The sequence below is a fragment of the Arachis hypogaea genome, chromosome 7 (assembly GCF_003086295.3).
Source record: "Arachis hypogaea cultivar Tifrunner chromosome 7, arahy.Tifrunner.gnm2.J5K5, whole genome shotgun sequence".
NCBI lineage: Eukaryota > Viridiplantae > Streptophyta > Magnoliopsida > Fabales > Fabaceae > Arachis > Arachis hypogaea.
The window spans coordinates 33,094,575-33,103,895 of record NC_092042.1 but is presented as its reverse complement, the minus strand read 5'-3'; the positions used below and the strand labels follow the sequence as shown (position 1 = coordinate 33,103,895).

At 39.3% G+C, this 9,321-nt stretch overlaps 1 non-coding gene across 1 annotated transcript; it reads left to right on the top strand.

Annotated features, from left to right (window-relative positions):
• The first annotated feature begins 1,384 nt into the window (after positions 1-1,384).
• Positions 1,385-1,492, top strand: LOC112704746 (small nucleolar RNA R71). Its single transcript, XR_003155354.1, has one exon. It is a non-coding gene; the product is annotated as a small nucleolar RNA R71 (small nucleolar RNA).
• The last annotated feature ends 7,829 nt before the right edge of the window (positions 1,493-9,321 follow it).

The following is a 9,321-nucleotide window of genomic DNA, read 5'->3' as shown; positions in this document are numbered from 1 at the left end:
TGCACTTCCCAGTCTCTAGGACTATGAAATCAGTAGGGATGTAATGGTTTTCAAATTTCACCAAAACATCCTCTACAAGTCCATAAGCTTGTTTTCTAGAGTTATCTGCCATCTCTAGTGAGATTCTTGCAGCTTGTACCTCAAAGATCCTTAGCTTCTCCATTACAGAGAGAGGCATGATGTTTACACTTGACCCTAAGTCACACAGAGCCTTCTTAAAGGTCCTGGTGCCTATGGTACAAGGTATTGAAAACTTCCCAGGATCTTGTCTCTTTTGAGGTAATCTCTGCCTAGACAAGTCATCCAGTTCTTTGGTGAGCAAAGGGAGTTCATCCTCCCAAGTCTCATTACCAAATAACTTGTCATTTAGCTTCATGATTGCTCCAAGGTATTTAGAAACTTGCTCTTCAGTGACATATTCATCCTCCTCAGAGGAAGAATACTCATCAAAGCTCATGAATAGCAGAAGTAAATCCAATGGGATCTCTATGGTCTCAGTGTGAGCCTTAGATTCCCATGGTTCCTCATTGGGGAACTCATTGGTGGCCAGTGGACATCCATTGTGGTCTTCCTCAGTGGCGTTCATTGCCTCTTCCTCCTCTCCTAGTTCGGCCATGTTGATCATGTTAATGGCCTTGCATTCTCCTTTGGGATTCTCTTCTGTATTGCTTGGAAGAGTACTAGGAGGAAGTTCAGTAATTTTCTTGCTCAGCTGACCCACTTGTGCCTCCAAGTTTCTAATGGAGGACCTTGTTTCAGTCATGAAACTTTGAGTGGTTTTGATTAGATCAGAGACCATGGTTGCTAAGTCAGAGTGGCTCTGCTTAGAATTCTCTGTCTGTTGCTGAGAAGATGATGGAAAAGGCTTGCCATTGCTAAACCTGTTTCTTCCACCATTATTATTGTTGAAACCTTGTTGAGGTCTCTGTTGATCCTTCCATGAGAGATTTGGATGATTTCTCCATGAAGGATTATAGGTGTTTTCATAGGGTTCTCCCATGTAATTCACCTCTTCCATTGAAGGGTTCTCAGGATCATAAGCTTCTTCTTCAGATGAAGCATCCTTAGTACTGTCTGGTGCAGGTTACATTCCAGTCAGACCTTGAGAAATCAAATTGACTTACTGAGTCAATATCTTGTTCTGAGCCAATATGGCATTCAGAGTATCAATCTCAAGAACTCCTTTCTTCTGATTTGTCCCATTGTTCACAGGATTCCTTTCAGAAGTGTACATGAATTGGTTATTTGCAACCATTTCAATTAGTTCTTGAGCTTCTGCAGGCGTCTTCTTCAGATGAAGAGAGCCTCCAACAGAGCTATCCAATGACATCTTGGACAGTTCAGACAGACCATCATAGAAAATACCTATGATGCTCCATTCAGAAAGCATGTCAGAGGGACATTTTCTGATCAATTGTTTGTATCTTTCCCAAGCTTCATAGAGGGATTCTCCTTCCTTCTGTCTAAAGGTTTGGACTTCCACTCTAAGCTTACTCAATTTTTGAGGTGGAAAGAGCTTTGCTAAGAAGGCATTGACTAGCTTTTCCCAAGAGTTCAAGCTTTCGTTAGGTTGTGAGTCCAACCATGTCCTAGCTCTGTCTCTTACAGCAAAAGGGAATAGCATAAGTCTGTAGACCTCAGGGTCAACCCCATTAGTCTTGACAGTGTCACAGATTTGCAAGAACTCAGCTAAAAACTGATGAGGATCTTCCAATGGAAGTCCATGGAACTTGCAATTCTGTTGCATTAGAGAAACCAATTGAGGCTTAAGCTCAAAGTTGTTTGCTCCAATGGCAGGGATAGAGATGCTTCTCCCATAGAAGTCGGGAGTAGGTGCAGTGAAGTCACCCAGCACCTTCCTTGCATTGTTGGCATTGTTGTTGTTTTCGGCTGCCATGTCTTCTTCTCCTTTGAAGATTTCTGTTAGGTCCTCTACAGAGAGTTGTGCCGTAGCTTTTCTTAGTTTTCACTTCAAGGTCCTTTCAGGTTCAAGGTCAGCCTCAACTAGAATGCTTTTGTCTTTGCTCCTGCTCATATGAAAGAGAAGAGAACAAGAAAATATGGAATCCTCTATGTCACAGTATAGAGATTCCTTGAGGTGTCAGAGGAAAAGAAAAATGGAAGGAAGAGGTAGAAAATTCAAACTTATCAAGATAGATGGAGTTCGAATTGTGCATTAAGGATGAGTGTTAGTCCATAAATAGAAGGATGTGAGAAGAGGGGAAGAAATTTTTGAAAATTAAGTAAAAGTTTTAAAAACATTTTGAAAAACACTTAATTGATTTTCAAAAACCAAGAGTGGAAAAGAAATTAAGTGATTTTTGAAAAAAAGATTTTGAAATTAGAAATTAAAAAGATATGATTTGAAAACTATTTTGAAAAAGATGTGATTAAAAAGATATGATTGAAGAGTTATGATTTTTAAAAAAAGATGTGATTGAGAAGATATGATTTGAAAAACAATTTAAAAAGATTTGATTTTAAAAACTAATGACTTGGCTAACAAGAAAAGATATGATTCAGACATTAAACCTTTCTCAACAGAAAAAGCAACATACTTGAAATGTTGAATCAAATCATTAATTGATAGCAAGTAATTTTGAAAAAGGAAAGAAATTGATTTTGAAAAAGATTTGATTGAAAAGATTTGATTTGAAAAAGATTTGATTTTGAAAAGATTTTGAAAACTTAAAAAAAATTGGCATTAAAAATAAAATCTTCCCTCTTGTGCCATCCTGGCGTTAAACGCCCAGAATGGTATCCATTCTGGCGTTTAACGCCCAAAACACTACCCTTTTGGGCGTTAAACGCCCAACTAGGCACCCTGGCTGGCGTTTAAACGCCAGTTTTCCTTCTTCACTGGGCGTTTTGAACGTCCAGCTTTTTCTGTATAATTCCTCTGCTGTATGTTCTGAATCTTCAATTCTCTGTATTATTGACTTGAAAAGACACAAATTAAAATATTTTTAGATTTTTAATAATGAGGAATAATCAAAATGCAACTAAAATCAAATAAACAATGCATGCAAGACACCAAACTTAGCAGTTTGTATACTACTGACACTAACAAAATGAGAATGCATATAACAAAACACTCAAGTCAAGAGAATTCAAAGATCAAAGCAAGGAGATCATCAAGAACATCTTGAAGATCACTTAAGACACATGAATGAATGCAAGAAGAACAGAAACATGCAATTGACACCGAACTTAACATGAGACACTAGACTTAACAAGAAACATAAAATTTTTTGGTTTTTATGAATTTGTAATTTTTTTTATTTTTTCGAAAATTAAGTGGAAAAGAAAAAAAAGATATCAAAATTCTTAATGAGAATTCCAGGAATCATGCAATGTTAGTCTAAAGCTTCAGTCTAAAGGAATTAGACATGGCTAGCCAAGCTTTAGCAGGACATTGCATTCAAGAGCTAAATTGATGAGAATCAATCAGCTTTGGTGATGATAAAAACATCACCTTGAAACACTAGAATTCATTCTTAAGAACTCTGAAGAAAAATACCTAATCTAAGCAACAAGATGAACCGTCAGTTGTCCAAACTCAACAATCCCCGGTAACGGCGCCAAAAACTTGGTGCAGTTGCCGGATCAAAAATTTGGCACTCATGTTACCGAACCAAAAGCTTGTCGAAAACTCGAACAATCCCCGGCAACGGCGCCAAAAACTTGGTGCACAAAATTGTGATCATCAATGGCGCCATCAACATGGTACGCACAATTGTAATCTCAACTCTTTATCACAACTTCGCACAACTAACCAGCAAGTGCACTGGGTCGTCCAAGTAATAAACCTTACGCGAGTAAGGGTCGATCCCACGGAGATTGTTAGTATGAAGCAAGCTATGGTCATCTTGTAAATCTTAGTCAGGCAAACTCAAATGGTTATGGATGATGTATGAATAAAATATAAAGATAAAGATAGAGATATTTATGTAATTCATTGGTAGGAATTTCAGATAAGCGTATGGAGATGCTTTGTCCCTTCCGTCTCTCTGCTTTCCTACTGTCTTCATCCAATTCTTCTTACTCCTTTCCATGGCAAGCTGTATGTAGGGTTTCACCGTTGTCAGTGGCTACCTCCCATCCTCTCAGTGAAAATGTTCAACGCACCCTGTCACGGCATGGCTAATCATTTGTCGGTTCTCAATCAGGTTGGAATAGAATCCATTGATTCTTTTGCGTCTGTCACTAACGCCAGCCTTCAGGAGTTTGAAGCTCGTCACAGTCATTCAATCATTGAATCCTACTCAGAATACCACAGACAAGGTTTAGACCTTCCAGATTCTCTTGAATGCCGCCATCAATTCTAACTTATACCACGAAGATTCCGATCAAGGGATCCAAGAGATAAACATTCAAGCCTTGTTTGCTTGTAGAACAGAAGTGGTTGTCAGGCACTCATTCATAAGTGAGAATGATGATGAGTGTCACATAATCATCACATTCATCATGTTCTTGGGTGCAAATGAATATCTTAGAACAAGAATAAGCTGAATTTAATAGAAGAACAATAGTAATTGCATTAATACTCGAGGTACAGCAGAGCTCCACACCTTAATCTATGGTGTGTAGAAACTCCACCGTTGAAAATACATAAGAACAAGGTCTAGGCATGGCCGTGAGGCCAGCCCCATGATCTAAGATAGCATAAGACTAAAGATAGCTACCAAGATGAAAATACAATAGTAAAAGGTCCTATTTGTAGAGAACTAGTAGCCTAGGGTTTATAGAAATGAGTAAATTACATAAAAATCCACTTCTGGGCCCACTTGGTGTGTGCTTGGGCTGAGCATTGAAGCATTTTCGTGTAGAGACTTCTCTTGGAGTTAAACGCCAGCTTTTGTGCCAGTTTGGGCGTTTAACTCCCATTCTTGTGCCAGTTCTGGCGTTTAACGTCGGGCAGTTTTTAGCTGATTTGGAACGCCAGTTTGGGCCATCAAATCTCGGGCAAAGTATGGACTATTATATATTTCTGGAAAGCCCAGGATGTCTACTTTCCAACGCCATTGAGAGCGCGCCAATTGGGCTTCTGTAGCTCCAGAAAATCTACTTCGAGTGCAGGAGGTCAGAATCCAACAGCATCTGCAGTCCTTTTTAGTCTCTGAATCAGATTTTTGCTCAAGTCCCTCAATTTCAGCCAGAAAATACCTGAAATCACAGAAAAACACACAAACTCATAGTAAAGTCCAGAAAAGTGAATTTTAACTAAAAACTAATAAAAATATAATAAAAACTAACTAAAACATACTAAAAACATACTAAAAACAATGCCAAAAAGCGTGTAAATTATCCGCTCATCAGTTTTACTTTCCCTTCCTTATTATGTGATGTATGTGAAAAACATGTTTTCTAAGCTTTAAAATTAATTATTTGAATTACCTTTATTTCCATTCGATGCCGTGATTAGTGTGTTGAGTAGTTTCAGATTTTCTAAGGCAGAATGACTTAAAGGATGGAAAAGGAAACATACAAAAATGGAAGGAAAGTGTGAAATGGAGCTTTAAAGAAACTGGCACCCACGCGATCGCATGGACGACGCGATCGCGTGCCAGAAGCGAAGAAGCAGCGACGCGGCCGCATGACTGATGCGACTGCGCGCCTAAAGCTTTAAAAATGGTGGAAGAAATAGGTTTAGCAATAGCAAGCTTTTTCCATCATCTTCTCAGCAACAGACAGAGAATTCTGAGCAGAGCCCCTCTAGCTTAGTAAACATAGTCTCTGATCTATCTAAGGCCACTTTAGGTTTCATGAATAAAACAAGGTCCTCCATTAGAAACTTGGAGGCACAAGTGGGTTAGCTGAGTAAGAAAGTCACTAAAACTCCTCCTAGTACTCTCCCAAGCAATACAGAAGAGAATCCAAAAAGAAAGTGCAAGGCCATTGATATAATCAAAATGGCCGAATCCAAAGAGGAAAGGAAGGACGTGGATCCCAATGAGGAAGACCTCATGGAACGTCCCCCAGACAGAAAAGAGTTCCCTATTGAGGACCTAAAGGAATCTGAGACTCATATAGAGACCATAGAGATTCCATTAAACCTCCTTCTGCTATTCATGAGCTCTGAGAACTACTCTTCCTCTGAAGAGGATGAAGATGTAACTGAAGAGCAAGTTGCTCATTATCTAGGAGCCATCATGAAGCTGAATGCCAAGTTGTTTGGTAATGAGACTTGGGAAGATGAACCTCCCTTGCTCATTAGTGAACTAAATACATGGGTTCAGCAAACTTTACCTCAAAAGAAACAAGACCCTGGTAAATTCTTAATACCTTGTACCATAGGCACCATGACCTTTGAGAAGGCTCTGTGTGACCTGGGGTCAAGTATAAATCTTATGCCACTCTCTGTAATAGAGAAACTGGGGATCTTTGAGGTACAAGCTGCAAGAATCTTAGACATGGCAGACATGTCAATAAAACAAGCTTATGGATTAGTAAAGGACGTGTTAGTAAAGGTTAAAGGCCTTTACATCCTTGCTGATTTCATAATCCTAGACAATGGGAAGGATGAGGATGAATGCATCATCCTTGGAAGACCCTTCCCAGCCATAGCAAAAGCTGTGATTGATGTTGACAGAGGAGAGCTAGTCCTTCAATTGAATGGGGACTACCTTGTGTTTAAAGCTCAAGGATCTTCCTCTGCATCCATGGAGAGGAAGCATGAAAATCTTCTCTCAATACAGAGTCAAACAAAGCCCCCACAATCAAACTCTAAGTTTGGTGTTGGGAGGCCACAACCAAACTCTAAGTTTGGTGTTGAACCCCCACATTCAAACTCTAAGTTTGGTGTTGGGAGGCCCTCATCATGCTCTGAACATCTGTGAAGCTCCATGAGAGCTCACTGTCAAGCTATTGACATTAAAGAAGCACTTATTGGGAGGCAACCCAATTTTATTTATCTATATTTCTATTGTTCTTTTATGTTTTATTAGGTTTATGATCATGTGGACTCACAAAATAATTACAAAAATTAAAAACAGAATCAAAAACAGCAAAAGAAAAAGCACACCCTGGAGGAAGAGCTGTCTGGCGTTTAAACGCCAGAAACAAGCATCAGGCTGGCGTTAAACGCCAGAAACAGGCTACATTTGGGCGTTTAATGCCAGAAACAAGCTGTATTCTGGCGTTAAACGCCAGGATTGCATACAGAGGGCGTTTTACACACCTAAAAGATGCAGGGATGAGAAATCTTTGACACCTCAAGATCTGTGGATCCCACAGGATCACCTCAGGATCTGTGGACCCACAGGATCCCCACCTACCCCACTTCTCTCTTCTTCACACATTCCAATAACATTATACCCTTCACCAATCACATCCATCCACTCTTCCCCATAAACCCCACCTACCTTCAAATTTAAAATTTCTTTCCCACCCAAACCCACCCTTAATGACCGAACCCAAACCCCTATCCCTCCCCTATATAAACCCCTCCATCCTTCTTCGTTTTCACACACCACAACCCTCTCTTCTCCCCCTTGGCTGAAACCCACACCTCTCTCCCTCTCCTCCATATCTTCTTCTTCTTCTTCTATTCTTTCTTCTTTTGCTCGAGGGCGAGCAACATTCTAAGTTTGGTGTGGTAAAATAATAGCTTTTTTGTTTTTCCATAACCATTGATGGCACCTAAGGCCAGAGAAACCTCAAGAAAGAGGAAAGGGAAGGCAATTGCTTCCACCTCTGAGTCTTGGGATATAAAGAGATTCATCTCACAAGCCCATCACTAAGGAGAGGATGGAGCAAATAAGAGAGCCCATTCATGGATCTTAAGAGATGCATGAGGAAGCTCATCATCAAGAAATCCTTGAGATGCCTCAAGGGATGCATTTTCCTCCAAATAACTATTGGGAACAACTCAACACTTCTCTAGAAGGATTGAGTCATAACATGAACCAATTAAGGTGGAACACCAAGAGCACTCAATCATTCTCAATGAGATTAGAGAAGGTCAAAGAGCTATGAGGGAGGAGCAACAAAGGCAAGGAAGAGACATAGAGGAGCTCAAGAACACCATTGGTCCTTCAAGAAGAAGGCACCACCCTCACTAAGGTAGACTCATTCCTTAACTTCCTTGTTCTTATCTCTCTGTTTTTCGATTTTATGCTATATGTTTATTTATGTTTTGAGTCTTTACTACCTGATCATTAGTATTTAGTAACTATGTCTTAAGGCTATGAATAATTCCATAAATCCTTCACCTTTCTTAAATGAAAAATGCTTTTAATACAAAAGAACAAGAAGTACATGAGTTTCGAATTCATCCTTGAAATTAGTTTAATTATATTGATGTGGTGACAATACTTTTTGTTTTCTGAATGAATGTTAGAACAGTGCATATTTTTGATCTTGTTGTTTATGAATGTTAAAATTGTTGGCTCTTGAAAGAATGATGAACAAAGAAAAATGTTATCGATAATCTGAAAAATCATGAAATTGATTCTTGAAGCAAGAAAAAGTAGTGAATAAGAAAGATTGCGAAAAAAAATTTTAAGAAAGAAAAAGAAAAAGCAAGTAGAAAAAGCCAATAGCCCTTTGATGAGCGGATAATTTATACGCTTTTTGGCATTGTTTTTAGGTAGTTTTTAGTAGGATCTAGCTACTTTTAGGGATGTTTTCATTAGTTTTTATGTAAAATTCACATTTCTAGATTTTACTATGAGTTTGTGTGTTTTTCTATGATTTCAGGTATTTTCAGGCTGAAATTGAGGGACCTGAGCAAAACTCTGATAAGAAGGCTGACAAAGGACTGCTGATGCTGTTGGAATCTGACCTCCCTGCACTCGAAATGGAGTTTCTGGAGCTACAAAACTCTCAATGGCACGCTCTCAATGGCGTTGGAAAGTCGACATTCAGAGCTTTCCAGCAATATATAATAGTCCATACTTTATTCGTGATTAAATGACGTAAACTGGCGCTCAACGCCAGTTCCATGCTGCAATCTGGAGTCAAACGCCAGAAACACGTCACGAACCATAGTTGAACGCCAAAAACACGTTACAACTTGGCGTTCAACTCCAAGAGAAGCCTTTTCACGTGTAAAGCTCAATCTCAGCCCAAGCACATACCAAGCGGGCCCCAGAAGTGGATTTCTGCATCAATTACTTACCTCTGTAAACCCTAGTAGCTAGTCTAGTATAAATAGGACATTTTACTATTGTATTAGACATCTTTGGATTATTTTTGGATTACTTTATGATCCTTTGATCATGTTCAGGGGTCTGGCCATTTGGCCATGCCTGGACCATCACTTATGTATTTTCAACGGTGGAGTTTCTACACACCATAGATTAAGGGTGTGGAGCTCTG